We start from the raw sequence: 22,146 nt of genomic DNA, 5'->3' as shown, positions 1-22,146 counted from the left end.
ATACAACAAAATATAACACAAAAAGTCTGCCAGCCTCTAGCCTCCCAAGCTATGTCCTTGGAGGTGGCATACCATCTGTACCTGAAAATGATGTCCCATAAAGGGTGAACCACAGCCCAGTAGAGATATACTAAACCAAATATAAGCAATGACTAAAACAATAGCATTTGATAGATGGTTAACACTTATAAACCAGTTATATCACAATACAGTTCCATGACACTTGTGTCCATGTTACATTCCACTTTACTTTACTTATCAACTCATTTCATAAACGTGGCTCAGAACCTGGCCAGATAGTTTAAATGAGATTACATCTCATATTAGTAGTACATCCATTTCAATTGGGATAACAATTCATATTACACACTTCTTACTTCACAATAGATACACATAATTGCTGTATCAATCTCAAACAAAATACTTCCATACTTCATATATGATATACAGATTTGCTATATCAATACTTCAATAGATACACATATTTACTGTATCAATGGAGTACATCCCTTATCTCCTCCCAAACAATGTCCGGTTTAGGAGTCCATCCCCCATCTTCCCCTAAACTATGGAGTACATCCCCTATCTCCTCCCACACAACACAATGTATATAAACACATATCATATACAAGGTCAATCAATACATAAATTTGATGTATTATTCCAACCGCCATATTTGATGACATATTCAATTGATTAGTTTTAGTTCGCCTAATCATCATGCATCGTCTACAACATTCAAGACTTTCCTCCACTGATAGCCCAAAGCAGTTATTTCTAAATAGAAAATAAATGCATCAAATGGATATGATATCAACATTTTCATAGGTGAATGATAAATTAATCCAATTACACCATTTAATCCCATAATTTTTCAATTTCAATATTCTCAACTCAATTTCTCATTTCCCAAAATTAATTATACAAATTAATTTATCATAATAATTAGGACATTTTTCCCTAATCCTCAATATCAACCCTAAGGTCCAATTTCAACAATACAACAACATTAATTTCATTTTCTTTGGTCTCAAACACCCATAGGATTCAACACATTGAAAACCCCATTTTTATAAATTACAAATCAATCCCTAACTTTTTCAAAAATTACCAAACAACCCCAACATATCAAAATGTCCAAAATTTATGACAAAACTCATAAGATGGAGTAGGGTATCCCTACCTCGAAATTAGAAGCCCAAAGGAGTTGATGGTGAACACCCGAAATGCTCCAAATCCACAACTCTTCAGATTAAAACGAAGCCTAAGCCACCCTCTATCTTTCTTGCAAAGAGACTAGGCTAGAAACTCACTAAAACCAAATGAATCCCCAGAGAGAAGGTGTGTAGAGAGAGAGAGAGAGAGAGAGAGAGCTCGGATCTAGGGTTTTGAAATCAAAAGAGATGAAAAAGTGAAGTGTTTACCCGCTGCTGCCTACTGATATAACACAGGCTCGCTCGAGCGAAGGATTGGTCGCTCGAGCGACCAAACACAAAGAACCATCGCTTGAGCGAAGAAAGTCTCGCTCAAGCCAACAATTCGAAGCTTCAGGTCTGTAACCTAGAAGCACGCTCGAGCGACAGAATGCTCGCTTGAGCGAAGAAAGTCAAAACATACACCTCGCTCGCTCGAGCCAAGAAATGCAACTCTCAGGTCCAGAACCAGACACAGACACAAGCTCAAGCGAAGGACTTCTCGCTCGAGCCACCAGATACAAAACTCAACTCTCGCTCTAGCGAAAAAACCCTGGCTCGAGCGAAGGATCTAAAACAAGGAGCTCGCTTGAGCAACAAAGTTCTCGCTCGAGCGAAGACACCAAAATCTGGGCAACAACCATTTGCTCCCAAGCACACCAAACCTGTAACAAACCTGCCCAACACATCCTATAACTCAAAAATAAGGAATTAAAGGATGACAACAAGATATAAATAACAACAAGCTCCACGGAACCTAAGTCCAGATACAACAACCAAATAGGGAAAGACCGGGATCACTATAACCTCTCCCCCTTAAAGAATTTCGTCCCCGAAATTAAGTACGAGTTTTCAAAAACAAGTTTTTCTCACTTTTCAATAACATTACGATTCAAAATTCCATAACTTGACCCATTACTGATCATTCCATCTCTATTCAAGAGGCAAATTACAATATACATTACAACATGCATTATCTTTCAAATCTAACAATTTCCATAACATATTCCATGTGCGTGATATATTTCCATTTTTACAACACATTCAACATATACAATGTTATAATAAACTTCCATTTCAAGGCAAGTTCTGCAATACTTCCATAAACCGAAACATATACAATGTTTTACAACTTAAGACACATTCAATGCTCTTAAAGTTTAACAACACAATAAAATATATAACATATGCTCAAACATCCATAAATAGATCCGGATATTTCTCTCGGACCTCCAACTCACGTTCCCAAGTGGCTTCCTCCACTCCGTGTTGTTTCCACAAAACTTTCACCAAGGGGATGGTCTTGCCTCGCAAGACTTGATCCCGCCTATCCAAGACCCGAACCGGTCTCTCCTCATACGAGGCATTCTGGTTAGCAACTGGTAAAGTGGGGTTTTGGTAGTGTTAGTTATGCCTACTTGCAGACACCAACCTAGGGATTACCTGAGTCGTATTTACTGTCATTGAATTAAATTGTAAATTGTGAATTGTTGAGATTGCAAATTATCATTGAGCATGATGGTTTTTAGAAGATGAGCAAAAGTGAATCTCCTTTTCTTTTAAAAGACATAGCATGGCATGCGCTTTTCATAATGGAAATCTTGCATAAAATGTATATACTTTGTTAAGAACTCTCTACTAAGCTTATGCTCACCCTATGGGATTTTGGTGCAGGAAAGGACGTGGCGAACCCGCCAATCTAGGGCATGGATGTATGTGTATAGGGCATAAGGCTCTATTTTGTTGTGATTGTATTTTGTAAGCCTAGGGCTATAACTATTCTGGTCCGAGAGACCATTTTTTTATGTAACCAGGCTTAAGCCTTGGAATATGTAAGCCCCTTTGAGGGCATTTTATTTATTTTTGGATTTGACGTTCTACATGCTGTAGATTCATATATTTCATATCATTGAATGTATAATTCGCATGTGGGACCATTTTGTACAAACTTAAATGATTAATGATTCGATGATTGGAGAATTGCTTTTATTCTTTATTGAATGCTGGAAAATTTTGGGGCGTTACAATAAGTATTTGCAAACTATGGGAGAGTTGAAATTAAAATGTTTGATTTTTATAAGTTAATCAAAAAATCACTCGCTTAACCATTGGGTTATCCTTATTGATAAATTTAGTTATTCAAAATGTATGGATTAATTTTATTAGAAGGGGTATTTATTCATATATTTCTCTTCACTTATTTGTTCAAATTATTTTCTTATATTCTAATACGTCCTATGGGTAACATAGATACAAAAATATCCCTAGTAATAATATTCATACAAAATTATGTTAGTAGCTAATTGGGATACAAATATTTGAAAAAAGATTTTCTAATAAATCCCACTTATTAGAAATACGACATATATTACAATAAAGTTAAATTTATAATATATGCTTTATTTTAAAGTACATATATATGGTTTTTTTTTTGCTTGTTTTAAGGTTTTAATTCACAATAAAATCTTATTTTAGCCAATTAATATGAGAGGCATATCTTCTTTCAAATCAACACATTTTAAAATTTATTAAAATTTTAAATTAAATTTAAATAATTTATTATTCGACTTGTTTAATAGTTTAGTTCTATATTTGTTGTTAGTATTCATTTAAAAAATAAAATATATACAGAAATAGTACAAAAATTGGAGTTTTCTAAAGGATACTACTGATCCTTTCTTTTTCATCTTTAAATTTCCTTAAATTTGTTCCTTAGGTTGATTTTTCTTGATCAATGACCCAAGACTTGGAATCTTATAAACCATGGAGTACGAATGTTGAATAGTCTACTAATGTAATGGGTATAATTGGCATCATAATCACACCATTAACACTCCATCTATTTAGACAGCAGATATTTTTTAAAAAATATTTTCTTAAAAAGCATTTTTCTTAAACTATGATTGAAATTTGTACAAGAGGTTAATTGATAGTGACAGGTCAAAACAAGCCGTGATGCAAATACATAGCCCATACTAAGAATTGATACATGTAATTAGGATAAGTAAAACATAAAATACAAATATAAGTAGAATATAAATATTTATGTTGTTCCTCCCAAAATAAGGTTATGAGTTATAATATAAGATAGAAAAATGCAACACTTCAATTATAAATATATAGTATTGAAGTAATGTGGCAGAACTGTAATTAATATTAAAAATATGCTTAGTGTTACCGTTTCTTCTTTGCAAGGATCCATACTACCGAATAGATCCACTCTTATATGATGTAGTATTTATGGCAACACTTTTAGATTAGTGTTGGATAACATTGTTAGTTTTTTATATTTTGTAAACATGAAACAAAAAGTATAAAAACATTGAAATGTTCATTACTCAAGGAGGTCACCTATTAATTACAACTTTGAAATTTTTTTTCTTGATGCCTTTTAATCTAAACTTTTACAACTAAGGCCGATAAGTATTTATTTATTTTTTTAAGCTTTTCACGATCACTGGATGAACAATGACTTGATTGTATTCTAAGATCTCATGGCTAGAACCAACCTACGTGAGTGTTCTATACATTGAAGTATGTAATAGTAGTGGAGTGCACCTCTATTTGTTTCAATGGAAAATATTTTAATGGAAGTCATAATCAACAAAAAAAACAAGCTTACTTTGATAGAAAATGTTTTCTACTTTTGAAAAATAAAAATATTTTTTGGATTAAAGTCTTGCCAATGCCACCATCACACTACCACTAATATATTAGTTTCAAGTCACAATTAAATATAAAAAAAAAAAAATTACTTCCTGCTAAAACAAACAGTGAATACAATGAGAATACTAGAGAATGGAGAGATCATTGTTAGGTCTCATCATGTCAATATATATGTATATTCTTCATACTCTCTAATTTAATTCTGTGTATATGAACATGTTGTAACAAGAAACATTTATTAAGCTTTCAGATTGTACATGGTATCAAATCTAACTAAAAGATCCTAAACTCCAAAAAGAGGAACAGGTTTATAAAACTTAACCCAGTAGATGAAAAAAAATGATATTGTCTTTCACAACAGTAAAGATTTTCATTTTCTTTTAAACAAGTTTTGGGGCATATAATGTGCATCAATATAGTGTGTGTTTCTATCGAGCATTTAATAGAGCAATGGGCATTTCATTGGCTGAAGTTGTTGCTTCCTTGCTTGAAGAACCAGCAGCCTCAAGAACATTCCTTTCGGTGAAGAAGCCAAGCTGTTGGCCTGAGGCAATGCACCTTCACTACCTAACATCAGAACTACAGATGACATGCTTGGCCTATCCTCTTGAGATTGTTGCACACATAAAAGGTCCACGTGGATTGATTGCAACACTTCAGTTAGGTAACATGAGTCCCATAGAGCCTCGTCAATCAATTCCAATGATCTACCTTCTTTGTAGAGTCTCCACGCCTAAACAGATTCTCACACAATTCAACAATTGTTAATGTTTTGGAATAACAAGAAAAGAGGGATTTAAGATAGAATCATATAAGAATACTTCGAAACTTAGTACACTTACATCACCAAAGAGGTTGTGGTAGTGATCTGGATGATAGAAACCTCTATTTTTCTTCCTACTCACAATATCTAGCACCAAAACGCCAAAGTTGAAGACATCTGATTTTACTGAAAACAACCCATCCATTGCATACTCTGGAGACATGTAGCCACTACAAAATAGTGTTGAATAAAGAACTAGATTTTGAAGCAATAGACAAAACATGTCGTATTGATTCTTATTATGTTCCGACCACTTTGTTTGTATTTGCTTCTATCTCATTCCTTGAAAACTTCTAGCCATTCCAAAGTTTGAAATTTTTGGGTTCATGTCAATATCTAACAAAATATTGCTTGCTTTGAGATCTCTGTGAATAATTTTCAGCCTAAAATCTTGATAAAAATAAAGAAGCCCTCATGCAATCCCATTAATAATGTGGAACCGCTTTAGCCAATCCAGTAATCTACTTTGGGTTTGATTAGTCCAAATGTTTGTCTGTTAAATGCTCCCAAATTTTGGAAGATCAAGTTCATGCAAATGTAGAAGTGATAAAAACTACATACAATTTTGGTCCCATTATGAAATAAATCGAAAGGTTAATATGGAATCAAAAAGAATAAAACTAAAAATAAAAAGAGGAAAAAATAAAGAAAGATCGTTGGCTAGTTTGAGAATGGAATGGTTGTGATTATATACATGGTAGGGTAAGTTATACTAACTTGCCTTTAGATTTGAAGAAAATACATCGATTTTCATAAGTTTGACATAATTACTTTGGGCTCCTTTATGATTTTAATTCATATAATATTTTGATGTCAATTAACCATTGTACAATAGTAGATAGTGTGAATGTTCCGTGATGTGAACATTCACGTTGTCAATGTGAATGTTCACACTGTCAAATATGAATATTCATATCACCAAGTTGCTAAGCATTCAAAAACTATTTATAAGGGAAAAATTGTCCATAAAATACCTTAAATATAAGAATTAGGATTTGATAGATCAAATTTCCAAATAATAGGACTTATTGAAATATAAGAATACGTCATGGACTAATTGGAATACAAGTACTTGAAAAATGATTTCCTAATAAATCCTCCTTATTAGAAATACGACATATATTATAGGAAAATTATATTTGTAATATATGCTTTATTTTAAGGGGCTTTTTTATTGATAAATCTCATTTAGAGGTGTTCTAACCTAATAAGTCCACCAAGGAAAAGTATAACTTAGTTAGTCTCATGTATTTATACTTTTATTTTGTGAGGTCCTTTTTTCTTGATTTATATTGTTTGTCAGACTATTATGCCCTTATGTCTATTGTTGACATGTATTACATAGAAAAATGATATACACATTTCCTTTTTGTTGCTACTTCTATTTTGGTAATTACCATTACTCGTGTTTTTCTTTTTAATTAGTTTCATTCACATTTGTGGTGTTGTTTCATTGTGCTAGGGTTTCGAAACTCTCTATTTGGTAGGGTTTAAAAACTCTAATTTACGCATGATGGTAAAATAATATTGGGTGTGTTTGGTTTGTGTTTTGAAATAAATTTAAAAAAAAAAAAAAGTGGGGAGAGAGTTTAGAAATTTTTTTTTTGTTTATTTGGTTGTATATTTTGAAAATAGTTTGGGAGTTTGGGATGATTTGATATTTTGTTGTATTTGAGTAGATATGTGTGAGAGAAAAACTGAGAAGGAGAGAGAAGAGAGAAAAAGTGATTGGTTGATGTGTAATAGAGAGAGAAATAATATTGAAATTTTTTTGAGAAAATTTGTAACCAAACATATTTTTGGAAATTTTCTTCCAAAAGCATGTTTCAAAACACAAACCACACACACTCATTATGTTTCTCCATTATTGCGGTGAAACTTTGTGTTCTTCCATTGTCACTTTGTGTTCGAAATTCTATGTTCGTGTAACGCTCGGAAAATTGGGCAGGGTATATCAATTTGTGCTACAAAACCCACCTGATGGACAAACATATATATTGCTAACTATCCCATACATCCATTTCCATTAAATCCCAAATGCCAAATACATGCTATTCACATCTCAATGCCCTAGTTCCAATCCCAAGCATACATTTTACAATAAGTATGAAATGGAAGCCAAACAGATAATAAGTGCCCTACAGGCTTACAAATTTATACAAGAACATTCTTGGTTACACAAAATGGAGTTTCAACTCAACGCAAATACAGCCCTGGGCTTACATTCAACAAATAACAATAAGACAAAAATAAAGCCTCAGCTTCGAGTCCTCCCAAGTCAATGCCTTGGCGGAGGCATAGCACCAATACTTGAAATGGTTTTCCTTATAGGGTGAACCACAGCCCAGTAGAGATATACTACACAACATATGGACCATGACAAGACTAAAAAGGAGTATGCTCATGTCATGCTCATGATAAAATCGTTTATCTCTCTTTTATAAAAACATGCAATGCTGAGATGCAACAGCAGTTATAAAACCATTTCTATTTTAAACCATATCTGTTACATGAATACAGGCTCTGTGAATCTCTAGGTGAGTGTCTACAAGTAGGCCCTAATGCACTACCACTGTCAGTTTTACCAGTAAACTGGAAGGCTTGACACCTAACCGCATGGTTCCACAACCCCTACCCAGATTCACCAAGTATTCATCTTTTCACAAATAGATACATTTCCTAACATTTCTAAGAAACAGATACATTTCCAATAAAATGAATGTAATGCAATGTCCAATGCAACAAATGAAGAATGTGGTTCAATTTACCTAAGCCTCATGCATTTCTACAACAATCATGGCTATCCTCCACCGATAGCCCAAAACAGATTTTTCTAAATAGATATTTAAATAATTAAATTCCAAAAAATTTTGATAAATACAATCTATTCCACATCTCATCAAATATGAACAACTACACTAGTTTTCATATCACAATCACGTCCAGTAACCTCTCAAGGTCCATTTCTAACCGTGTCGGTTTTATTCCAACAGATACATTAAGCAAAATAATACCGTTAATGCCCAAGAAAACATCATTTTCTTTCCAAACTCATTCTCCAAGCATTATTCAACTATGACATCCAATTTTGATCAAAAGCCCCAAAAGTTAAACGTAATTCCTTTGTTTTCTTTAAAAATGCTCTTTTGGTCGCAAAACGGTAAAAATTTCAAAACCGATCGAATCGAAGTCCGTTGTTGTTCAAATTTAAAACATAGTTCTTTCATAACCTTACAAACATATTCCAAGTTTACACTTTTACAATTTGGGCATCAACTCTTTATTTTTTTCAAAATTTTCCTTCTAAGCAAATAAATCACAAATTTTTCAAAAAATCTAATTAAATTATATACTACTCTAAGTTCCATATAATCAAGTAAAAGTACATAAAAAAGTGCAGGAAAAATCCCTATCTCAAGCCAAGAAGCTTTCAAATTTTTTGGCAACATAAATTAAATCTGCTCGGAGCCAAACTACACATTTTCTGCCCTCTATGTTTTGATCTAAAGCACTAGGGGTCAAAATGACTTATACTAGATCAAACCCATGAAAAACCAACATTGGAACCCTTTTTTCTCTCTTTCTCCTCACGGCAAGAACCCAAGGTTGAACAAGCATCCTATTTGGTCACTTATATATATATATATATATATATTATAAACAAATATCTAACCAAATATCTAACCATAAATATCTAACTATATATATATATATATCAATCAAAAATACATTTCAATATCTTTAATGACAAAAGTAAATATAATATTTTCTCACCACAAAATATATTTCGTTTAATGGTATACACTATAAATATTCACAACTCTTTTATGGTAGTCAAATAATAATAATAAAACCACAACACTACTAAATGGTTACTAACGGATCACAATTCAATCAATTGGGTCCAAAATGAATGGCGTTTAATAATTTAAAATAAATCCCCAACTGATTTATCTCAAATCATGGTCCGAACACCCAAAACTCAATTTTAAATTATGTTATAAATTAAACTAAACACCAATCAGTCCGTGAATGTTCATAAAATAATTAATCATCATTAAATTCTAAAAATTTTTTCCAACGTGCTAGACTCATATGGGAACAACATATAAAAATTTCATAATTTTCTGAGATCGGAAACTATTTTTAAAAAATACAAAACCAAATTGTTTTCACACAGAATTTACACAACAATCAAATTCGAAAATCTGCTCAATTAAATTATGCACTGGCTGTTTAAAAAAAATTGGGTCATTACAGTTCGTCCATTGTTGCTATGTGTTCGAAACTCTATGTTTCTCCATTATTATAAGTCGAAACTCTATTTATGTCCAGTCAATTTTGTTACAAACAAATTCTTCAAAGGTGGGTTTGGTTTGATTTGGATTGGTGGAGTAGTGAAATTGCATAGATTGCTAATGATAGTGATAATGATAAAGATGATGATGAAGATGAGAATGTGGGTGATATTTTTTTGTTTTTAGAGTGGTTGAGTTTTTTTGAATTTCTAATTCTATTGCTACTATTGTTGCTATTTTTTTATCAATCGGTGTGAATGTTCACTTTCACATTGTTTGAAAGTCTAAGAAATAAGTGTTGGAATATAGATATGGATGTAATTATATATTTTGCAAAATGTGAATATTCACTTATTATTGGTTATTTGTTACTATACTAGTTGTTTGAACAATCAGTTTTTTGTTACTATTAAACAATTGAAATAGTTGTTTTTTTTTTTCTTTCAATTTTCTTTCATGTTGTAGTGTGAATGTTCACATTGGTATGAATTTAGTTTTTCTAATATTAGTTGTATGTTAATTGTAAATTGTGAACATTCACATTGTATTTTGGTATGAGTTTTTTTTTTTTTTTTTTTTGGAATTTGTTTGATAGTTGTATTTTGTTTTTGTTTTTTTTTAACTATGCTTGTTGGTTGAACAATCATTTTTGTTACCATTGAACAATCAAAATTATAGCGATCCCGGTTGTCCCTTTACTGTTCTGTTATATTCCGGACTCGGTTCCGTAGAGTTGGTAGTTGTATTTATCTTGTTGTCGTCCTTTAATTCCATTTGTTTGAGTTTTAGGATGTGTTGGGCACGTTTCGAACAGGTGGGTTAAAACTTGGTCTATAATCTTGTTGCCAGGTTTTTGGTCGTTCCGCTCGAGCGGGCCTTGTTGCGCTCGAGCGCAGATTGCACGCTCCTAGTATTTTGGTGCTCTGCAGAACTTCTGCAAGCATGTTTTTCACGCTCGAGCGGGTACTTCGGCGCTCGAGCGGGTAGTACTTTTTGGTGTAAGTTCTGGGAGGGGGAAATCTACGCTCGAGCGGACTGGTTTTCGCATTCGAGTGAATGTACTTTATTCTTGTGTCTCGGCGCTCGAGCGGGCCTTCTTGCGCTCGAGCGTACCTAGTTTTTTGCTCTTGACGCTCGAGCGTTGTGTTCTCCGCTCGAGCGGGAATGTCGTATATCAGTTAGCAGCTGGGCATTTTAAAATCACTTTTTACATTCTCTCTCTCTCTCTCTCTCTCTCTCTCTCTCTCTCTCTTACTTTTTAAAAAGATATTTTGAGAGCTCCTCTCTCTAGAAACTCCTTCTCTCTAGGGTTTGATCTAGTTAGAGTGCTTCCCTGCCCTTCGGCCTTTGTGAGAGTTGGGTTGATCGTCGAGGGCTACGTTTTGATTCGAGAATATTGAGTTTTGGAGCACGTTGAGTTTCTTCATCTTCTTTCCTTGAGCTCCGAATTTGAGGTAGGGATTCCTACTCACTCTTATGGTCTTTGAGATAGATTTTTGGTTGTTTTGATAAAGTGTTGAAGTTGGGTAATTTTGGGACTTAGGGTTTCAAAATGCTAAAAGAGGGTTTTGTTATTTTGATTCTAAAAATGTGTATTATGAGTTTCAAAATAATGATATTGTTGTTGGTTGTTGATATATAGACCATTGGGTCAATATTGGGAAATGGAGTAGAAAGCCCTAATTGGTTGTATAAATTAATTGGTATGATTAATTTGGAAAAATTGTGGTTATATGGAATTGAGTTGGACATAATGAAATTTGCTCATTATATAGTAGAATTGTGGAGTTAGATTTGTTAATCGCTCACTTTTGAAAAAATTGATATTTTATCTATTGGAGCTTTTATTATCTGTTTAGAAATAATTGCTTGGACTACCGGTGGAGGGTAGTTTTGATTGTTGTAGACAATGCATGATGATTAGGCAAACTAAAACTAATCAATTGGGCATGTCATAGAGTATGACGGTTGATAAAATACATTAACGTTATGTATTGATTGATTGTGTATATGATCTATGTGTATATACGTTGTGTCTGTGAGAGGAGGGAAGGGATGTACTCCACGGTTTAGGGGAAGATATGGGATGGACCTCTAAACCGGATGTTGTTTGGGAGGAGATAGGGGATGGACTTCACTGATACAGCTCATATGCTTGTCAGTTAATGTGTTGATACAGCTCATATGCTTATCTTTGGAAGTGTTGATATAGCTAATATGCATATCTGTTGAAATGTGGATACAACTTGTATGCTTATCTGTTGAAATGTTGATACAACTAGTATGTTTATCTATTGTAAAATGGGAAATGTCTAATATGAGTCACTATCTCATATAAGTGGTTGGCCAGGTTCAGAGCCGTTGATGTAAATTGTGAAATTGATAAGAAATGGAAACTGTAATGAAACATGAACATAGTGGTCATGAAATGGAAATGGGTTATGAATTGATTTATGGAAATTGAACATTTATCAATTGCTAGTGTCTTAGTTATCGCTCATACTGTGTTTAGCATATTTTTACTGGGCGTTGGCTCACCCTATATGGGACATTATTTTCAGGTACAGGTAGTATGCCACCTCCAAGGACATAGCTTGGATGATGATGAGAGTTGAAGACTCTTTTTATTTATTTTGTTTGTATTACATGTATATGAAGCCAAGGGCTTATTTTGTATAGAGTTAGTACTCTTCTTTTGTGTAACCAAGTGTTGACTTGGAAAGCTGTAAGCCCATAGGGCATTTGCTTTTGTTGTTAACATGTAATACAGTTGTAAGAATTACTCTGATGAATAGAAATGGTTGGTTTTTTTTATATCTATGCATGTTTAAAGTGATGGGTTTTATGTATTTTTTTGAGGGCGTTACAACTTGGTATCAGAGCTACTGGGTTCGAATACTTTGGGTACGTGAGAAGTGATTAGGATCACAATGGGTTTGTCTCGCTTGATAGAGACTTAGATGTAGTGTCATATGCTATGTGCTTAATTGACAACATGCTTATGTGACTATGTGGGTATGGAATGTAGTTTCTAGGATGTTGATTGGATCCTTGGATTTCTGGGAGTCTTGTTGGAAAAGCACTTGATCAATGTTGTTTCTAACCGGAACTCTAGTAACACCTCGGGATTGTCATTATCCGGAAATGAAATTCGTAATTGCTTATGTGATTATGTGCTTACGTGGAGTGAATTACAGTTGTCCATGCATTAGGACGTGAGTGTTATAGCTTCGGTACATTTGTGAATGTGCTAATGGTCTTGGTTACCTTTATTAGGATGTCAGGACGAGGACGTGGTAGGCGTGGTAGGCAGGAGATGCCTTTACCGGATGATATTCTGGCACAGCAGGAGGGAGTTGGTTAGGCCAATATGGCCGAGCCAGCGGGTCAGCAGGCTATGAGTGCCCTGGCCCGAGAGATAGCAGGAGCTTTGGGTATTCTCAAAGCAGGGAATCAGGATCAGGCCCACGTAGCTGAGGCAGGGCCTTCTTTCTTGAAGAGGGAATTCTTTCGGTCCAATCCAGACGAGTTTGTAGGGGATCCGAAGGAGCCACTTAAGGCTGACGAGTGGTTGGAACAGATGGAGAAGACGTTTGAGATGCTTGGCATCGAGGACGGGGCTTTAAAGGTGACCTTGGCATCCTTCCAACTGAAGGAAGATGCGGGTCAATGGTGGAAGTACGAGAAGAGCAGTGTTGGTAGTGCATGGGAGGCTTTTGTGAATACCTTGCAGGAGAAGTTTTTATCTTCAGCTGCTAGGGAGAAGCTAAGGGAGCAGTTTTGCCAGCTTGAACAGCAGGGCTTGTCAGTGGCCGAGTTTGAGGCTACTTTTACTAGTCTGTCCAGGTTTGCACCTGAACTTGTGGCGTCCGAGGAACGCCGTTGCTTTGAATTTGAGTGGAAGTTGTGGCGTGGACTCAAGCTGAGAGTTGGAGGCTCCTTTATCCGAGAGTACAGACGTTTGGTTGATGTTGTTGCTCATATGGAGATTATGATGCAGGAAGAGGATGAAGGGCAGAGAGGCTGCAAGAGGAGCCAAGATGGTCAGGGTGACGGCAGGAGACAGAGGGGTTCTAACCCTCAGCAGTCTCAGGGTGGTTTGGCTAGATCGACCTTTCCAGTGCCGAGTGCGGGCTCTGGGAGAGGTAGTCAGGGAGGCTTGACTTGTTTTGCGTGTGGCCAGCTGGGTCACAAGTCTTCGGTTTGCCCACAGAAGGGAGGGGATCAGCGAGTTGCTTCTTCTTCAGTTAGACCTCAGGGCCAGAGTCAGGGCAGGGGCCAGCCTTTGTCTTGCTATCAGTGTGGTCAACCTAGGCACCTGAAGAGGTATTGCCCACAGTTGAGTGCTACTTCAGGAGCGTCTAGTTCTAGGCAGACGTAGAGTTATCAGCCAGCTCAGTCTGTGCAGGCCTCGAGGGCCAATCCGGGAGCTTCGTTATCCCAGTCAGTGCAGCAGTCTTTTGCTCCTAGAGGTGAGCACGTAGATCAAGGGTGTACAGGGTGCATGTATGCTGTTACCGTGCAGGACCTAGTACCGGCTCCATCAATAGTGAGAGGTACCTTTCTGTTTTGCAACTCGGTTGCTAGTGTATTGATTGATACGGGTGCATCTCATTCTTTTGTGTCTGCTGCATTTGCATCTGTTTTGGAATTGGAGTTAGCACAGTTAGCATCTCCTATCTGTGTAGTATCGCGTGTTGGTGGTGAGTTGATCTTGAAACAAGGTGTTAGAGGTTGTGATATAGAGGTCGCCGATCATAGGCTTCTTTTTCCTTTTGTTGTCATGCCCATGAAGGGTTTTGATGTTATTTTGGGTATAGACTTGCTATCGTCATACCGGGCTGTTATTGATTACTACCGCCAGAGGGTCACGGTTTGTACCTTGAGCGGGGAGTGTTTCCATTTCTTGGGGGATCGGGTTGGTAGTGTGTTGCCACCGATGTATGATCCGCGAGGGCGGAATAAGCTTAGTGGTCTATTTGCTAGCTTTATGAGTGGTGAGTGTAATGAGACCCAGATTGTATTGCCAATGGTGGTTTGTGAGTATTCGGATGTTTTTCCCGAGGATCTCATTAGTTTTCCACCTCACCGAGAGATAGAGTTCTCTATTGATTTAGTGCCCAGCACAGCGCCGATTTCTATGGCACCTTATCGTTTTGCCCTAGCCGAGTTGAGTGAGTTGAAGATTCAGCTCCCGGAATTGCTAGATAAGGGTTTTGTTCGCCCTAATGTTTCGCCGTGGGGAGCACCGACCCTCTTTGCTAAAAAGAAAGATGGTGCCTTAAGATTGTGTATTGACTACCGAAAGTTGAATCGAGCTACGGTTAAGAATAAGTACCCTATGCCCCGTATAGATGATTTGTTCGACCAGTTGAAGGGTTCCTGTTGTTTCTCTAAGATAGACTCGAGATCAGGTTACCACCAGTTGAGGGTCAGGCAGGAGAATATTCCTAAGACGGCATTCCGTATGCGGTATGGCCATTATGAGTTTCTGGTGATGCCATTCGGGCTTACCAATGCACCGGCAGTCTTTTATGGACTTGATGAACCGGATCTTTCGGGAATTCTTAGATTGATTTGTGGTCGTTTTCATGGACGACATTCTTATCTATTCGCCTTCTGAGGAGGAGTACGAGGAACACTTGAGAGTGGTGCTTGAGTTGCTTAGAGCCCATAGGCTGTATGCCAAGTTTGGGAAGTGTGAGTTCTGGCTAGGAGAGGTCAAATTCTTAGGCCATGTGGTATCCGGGGAAGGGGTGTCTGTTGATACATCCAAGGTAGAGGTAGTGCAAGATTGGGCACAGCCTAAGAGTGTGTTTGAGATCCGCAGTTTCCTGGGATTAGCTGGGTATTACTGTCGGTTTGTGAAAGATTTCTCCAAGCTATCTTCGTCGTTGACTAGATTGACGCGGAAATGGGTCAAGTTTGTGTGGGGTGAGACTTGCGAAAAGTCGTTCCAGGAGTTGAAAGTTAGATTAACCACCGCTCCAGTGTTTATTATCCCAGAGAGAGGGTTGGGTTATGCGGTTTATTGTGATGCCTCACGAGAGGGTTTAGGTTGTGTGTTGATGCAAGAGGGGAAAGTGGTAGCTTATGGCTCACGTCAGTTGAAAATACACGAGAAGAATTACCCTACACATGACCTAGAGTTAGTAGCAGTGATCTTCGGCTTGAAGATTTGGAGGCACTACCTTTTTGGTGAGAGGTTCGAGGTGTTCTCAGACCACAAGAGTTTGAAGTATCTGTTTACACAGAGAGACTTAAATTTGAGGCAGAGAAGGTGGATGGAGTTCGTTGAGGACTATGATTTTGAGTTACACTATCACCCGAGAAAAGCCAATGTTGTGGCCGATGCACTTAGTAGGAAACCCATTAGTGATGTAGCTTGTATAGCCATCCGGGAATGGGAGATGTTGGGTGCACTTGGCGAGTTTGACTTGCTTCTGAGCGAATCAGCTGAGGCTGCGCCCTTGTTTTCTATTGTTGCGCAGCCTACACTTGTGACCCGAGTGTTAGAGGCACAGAGAGGTGACCTTGAGGTAGAATCCCTCCGAGAGAAGATCTCAAATGGGAAGGTTGAGAAGGGTTTGACGGTGTATCCTGACCAGAGTGTGAGATACCGAGACTGTTTGTTTGTGCCGGAGACTTGCCGAGAGGAAGTACTCCGAGAGTTCCATCATTCGCGCCTTACGGTGAATCCGGGAGGCACTAAGATGTATCGGGATTTCGGTCGCCAGTTTTGGTGGCGGGGTATGAAGAGAGATGTGGTTGTTTTCGTGTCTAAGTGTCTTACTTGTCAACAAGTGAAGACCGAGCATCAGAGGCCAGCGGGTTTGTTGCAACCCTTGCCTATTGCCGAATGGAAGTGGGAGCACGTCACTATGGACTTCGTTGTAGGTCTTCCGAGGACTCAGCGGGGTAGTGATGCCATTTGGGTGGTTGTAGACCGGTTGACTAAGTCGGCGCACTTTATTCCTATGCGCGTGAGAGATTCGGTAGATCATCTCGCCGACTTGTATATTCGGGACATAGTGAGATTGCATGGGGTCCTAGTGACGATCGTCTCAGATAGAGATCCTCGTTTTACTGCTAGGTTGTGGCAGAGTTTGCAGAGTGCCATGGGCACTAAGTTGACCTTTAGTACGGCTTATCATCCTCAGACTGACGGGCAGTCCGAGCGTACTATACAGATCCTTGAGGATATGTTTCGAGGTTGTGTCCTTGACTTTAGTGGGACGTGGGAGAGGCACTTGCCCTTGGTGGAGTTTGCCTACAACAACAGTTTTCAGTCTAGCATCGGTATGGCACCGTTTGAGGCCTTGTATGGCCGACCGTGTAGGTCTCCAGTGTATTGGGCCGAGGTGGGTGATGCACCTTTATTGGGTCCGGAGTTGGTTACGGAGATGACGGAGAAAGTTGAGCTTATCCGTAGAAGGCTTGTTAGCCCAGAGTCACCAAAAGAGCTATGCCGACCGTAGGAGGAGGCCTTTGGCGTTTGAGGTAGGTGATCATGTCTTCTTGAAAATATCACCTAGGCGAGGTTTGATGAGGTTTGGGAAGAGTGGGAAGTTATCCCCTCGGTTTATCGGTCCCTTTGAGATCCTTGAGAGGATTGGGGAGGTCGCTTATCATTTAGCTTTACCACAGCAGTTGTCCGGAGTGCATGACATGTTCCATGTGAGTATGCTTCGGAAGCATGAGCCGAATCCGTCCCATGTGTTAGATTGGACCGACTTAGAGGTAGATGAGGATGCCTCGTATGAAGAGAGACCGATTCGAGTCTTGGATAGGCGGGATCAAGTCCTGCGTGGCAAGACCATTCCTTTCGTAAAGGTTTTGTGGAAACATCATGTTGTGGAGGAAGTCACTTGGGAACGTGAGTTGGAAGTCCGCGAGAAATATCCGGACTTGTTTGTTGATGTGTAACCATGCATTGGTAATTTTGTAATATCGTTGAACTTCAAGAGCATTATATATGTCTTAAGTTGTAAAACATTGTGAATGTTTTGGTTAATGAAAGTTTGTTTTAACATTGCGTATGTTAAGTATATTGTGGAAATGCAAGCATAATATTAATGTTACATGTGTTAAGAAATTATGGGAAACAAGTTGAAACTGGTAATTTTCAAAGGAATGCCTGTTGATAATGCAGGCTGTTATGTGTAATGTGAAATGCCTCTTGAAAGAGATGGGATTGACCGGTAATGGGTCGGATTGTTTAACATCATGTTGTAATATTATTGAGAATGGAGAAAACCTGTTTTTTTAAAAAAAACTTGTGTTTAATTTCGAGGACGAAATTCTTTAAGGGGGGGAGGTTATAGCGATCCCGGTTGTCCCTTTACTATTCTGTTGTATTCCGGACTCAGTTCCGTGGAGTTGGTAGTTGTATCTATCGTGTTGTCGTCCTTTAATTCCATTTGTTTGAGTTTTAGGATGTGTTGGGCATGTTTCGAACAGGTGGGTTGAACCTTGGTCTAAAATCTTGTTGCCAGGTGTTTGGTCGTTCCGCTCGAGCGGGCCTTGTTGCGCTCGAGCAGAGATTGCACGCTCCCAGTATTTTGGTGCTCTGCAGAACTTCTGCAAGCATGTTTTTCACGCTCGAGCGGGTTTCTTTACGCTCAAGCGGTGGCACTCGAGCGGGTACTCTGGCACTCGAGCGGGTAGTACTTTTTGGTGTAAATTCTGGGAGGGGGAAATCTACGCTCGAGCGGACTGGTTTTCGCACTCGAGCAAATGTACTTTATTCTTGTGTCTTGGCGCTCGAGCGGGCCTTCTTGCGCTCGAGCGTACCTAGTTTTTTGTTCTTGACGCTTGAGCGTTGTGTTTTCCGCTCGAGCAGGAATGTCGTATATCAGTTGGCAGCTGGGCATTTTAAAAACACTTTTTACATTCTCTCTCTCTCCCTCTCTTACTTTCTAAAAAGATATTTTGAGAGCTCCTCTCTCTAGAAACTCCCTTCTCTCTAGGGTTTGATCTAGTTAGAGTGCTTCCCTTCTCTTCGGCCTTTGTGAGAGTTGGGTTGATCGTCGAGGGCTACGTTTTGATACGAGAATATTGAGTTTTGGAGGACGTTGAGTTTCTTCATCTTCTTTCCTTGAGCTCCGAATTTGAGGTAGGGATTCCTACTCACTCTTATGGTCTTTGACATAGATTTTTGGTTGTTTTGATAAAGTGTTGAAGTTGGGTAATTTTGGGACTTAGGGTTTCAAAATGCTAAAAAAGGGTTTTGTTATTTTGATTCTAAAAATGTGTATTATGAGTTTCAAAATAATGATATTGTTGTTGGTTGTTGATATATAGACCATTGGGTCAATATTGAGAAATGGAGTAGAAAACCCTAATTGGTTGTATAAATTAATTGGTATGATTAATTTGGAAAAATTGTGGTTATATGGAATTGAGTTGGACATAATGAAATTTGCTCATTATATAGTAGAATTGTGGAGTTGGATTTGTTAATCGCTCACTTTTGAAAACATTGATATTTTATCTGTTGGAGCTTTTATTATCTGTTTAGAAATAATTGCTTGGACTACCGGTGGAGGGTAGTTTTGATTGTTGTAGACAATGCATGATGATTAGGCAAATTAAAACTAATCAATTGGGCATGTCATAGAGTATGACGGTTGATAAAATACATTAACGTTATGTATTGATTGATTGTGTATATGAACTATGTGTATATACGTTGTGTGTGTGGGAGGAGATAGGAGATGTACTCCACGGTTTAAGGGAAGATAGGGGATGGACCTCTAAACCGGATGTTGTTTGGGAGGAGATAGGGGATGGACTCCACTGATACAGCTCATATGCTTGTCAGTTAATGTGTTGATACAGCTCATATGCTTATCTTTGGAAGTGTTGATATAGCTAATTTGCATATCTATTGAAATGTGGTTACAGCTTGTATGCTTATCTGTTGAAATGTTGATACAACTAGTATGTTTATCTATTGTAAAATGGGAAATGTCTAATATGAGTCACTGTCTCATATAAGTGGTTGGCCAGGTTTAGAGCCGTTGATGTAAATTGTGAAGTTGATAAGAAATGGAAACTGTAATGAAACATGAACATAGTGGTCATGAAATGGAAATGGGTTATGAATTGATTTATGGAAATTGAATATTTATCAATTACAAATGTCTTAGTTATCGTTCATACTGTGTTTAGCATATTTCTACTGGGCGTTGGCTCACCCTATATGGGACATTATTTTCAGGTACAGGTAGTATGCCACCTCCAAGGACATAGCTTGGATGATGATGAGAGTTGAATACTCTTTTTGTTTATTTTGTTTGTATTACATGTATATCAAGTCAATGGCTTATTTTGTATAGAGTTAGTACTCTTCTTTTGTGTAACCAGGTGTTGGCTTGGAAAGCTGTAAGCCCATAAGGCATTTGTTTTTGTTGTTAACATGTAATACAGTTGTAAGAATTACTCTGATGAATAGAAATGGTTGGTTTCTTTTATATCAATGCATGTCTAAAGTGATGGGTTTTATGTATTTTTCTGAGGGCGTTACAAAAATAATTGATTTTCACCTTTTTCAATTTTATTTTATATTTTCACGTTGCAGTGTAAATGTTCACATTGGTATAGGTTTTTTTTTTAAACTAGTTGTATATTAATTATAAATTGTGAATATTCACATTGTATTTTAGTATAAGTTTTGTTTTTTCGAAAGTTAATTATATGTTTGTCATTTTTGTTATTATGCTTGTTAGTTGAACAATCATTTTTGTTACCATTGAACAATTAACATAGTCGATTTTCACTTTTTTCAATTTTATTTTATGTTTTCACGTTGCAATGTAAACGTTTACATTGGTATAAGTTATTTTTTTAAGGCTAGTTGTATGTTAATTATAAATTGTGAACATTCACAGTGTATTTTCGTATAAATTTTACTTTTTCAAAGGTTAGTTATATTGTTATTTATTGTGATCACTCACATTGTACTTTATTATGTGTTTTATTTTTTCAAAAATTAGTTGTATGTTTGTTATTTACTGTGAACATTCACATTGCATTTTGATTTTCATTCAGATTTTTTATTGCGTTATTTTTAAAATTTTCAAATTATAAAAAGGCTCAAAGTTCATAATTTGAGATTTTCTTCTTAGAATAAGGGAGATATTTTCTCCATGGAATAATGGAAAGATTTTCTCTTTAGAATGAGAAAGAGATTCTCCATAAAATGAGAGACTATTGTTATATATTAGTTTCAAAATAGAAATATATGCAAACAATTAGAAAGGATAATTTGGTCATATTACATTAAACAAGACTTAATAAAATACTTAAAAAGAATATGGGTTAGATGGAGTAAAATACTTAGAAAGAGAATTTATTAAAAAATGACTCTTATTTTAAAGTACATATATGATTTGTTTGCTTGTTTTAAAGTTTGTATTCACAATAAAATCTTATTTCAACCAATTAATATGTGAGGCATATCTTTTTCCAAATCAACATGTTTTAAAATTTATGAAAATTTTAAATTAAATTTAAACAATTTACTATTCGCCTTCTTTAATAGTCTTATTCCTCGTTAGTATTCATTTCAAAAATAAAATATATATAGAAATAATACAAAAATTGAAGTCCTCTAAATGGTACTATTGATCCTTTCTTTTCATCTTTAAATTTCCTTAAATTTATTCCTTAGGTTGATTTTTCTTAATCAATGACCCATGACTTGAAATCTTATGAACTATGTAGTACGAATGTTGAATAGTCTACTATTGCACACTGGTTAAATGGCATCATAAGCACACCATTAACACTCCATTTATGTAGACGAGCGATATTCTTTAAAAAAAAAAGCATTTTTCTTAAAATTTGATAATTAAAATTTGTATAAGAGGTTAATTGATAATGACAGGTCAAAACAAGCCATGATGCAAATACATAGGCCACATATTAAGAATTGATACATGTAATTAGGATAAGTAAAACACAAAATACAAATATAAATAGAATATAAATATTATGTTGTTTCTCCCAAAATAAGGTTATGAGTTATAATATAAGACAGAAAAAATGTAACACTTCAATTATAAATATATTAGTATTGAAGTAATGTGGCAGAACTGTAAAATACTTAAAATATCCATAGTTTTTACTATTTCTTCTTTGCATAGATCCATACTACCCAACA

The 22,146-nt window shown here is 36.5% G+C and overlaps 1 pseudogene; it reads right to left on the bottom strand.

The window, feature by feature from the left end:
- Positions 1-5,298: 5,298 nt before the first annotated feature.
- On the bottom strand, positions 5,299-12,396 carry LOC145795922 (receptor-like serine/threonine-protein kinase SD1-6; annotated as a pseudogene).
- Between the last annotated feature and the right edge of the window lie 9,750 nt (positions 12,397-22,146).

Source organism: Camellia sinensis, chromosome 7 (assembly GCF_055761805.1).
Source record: "Camellia sinensis isolate YWXY chromosome 7, ASM5576180v1, whole genome shotgun sequence".
NCBI classification, from domain to species: Eukaryota; Viridiplantae; Streptophyta; class Magnoliopsida; order Ericales; family Theaceae; genus Camellia; species Camellia sinensis.
Note: the sequence above shows the minus strand (reverse complement) of the source record. Positions and strands in the feature narration are given on the sequence as shown.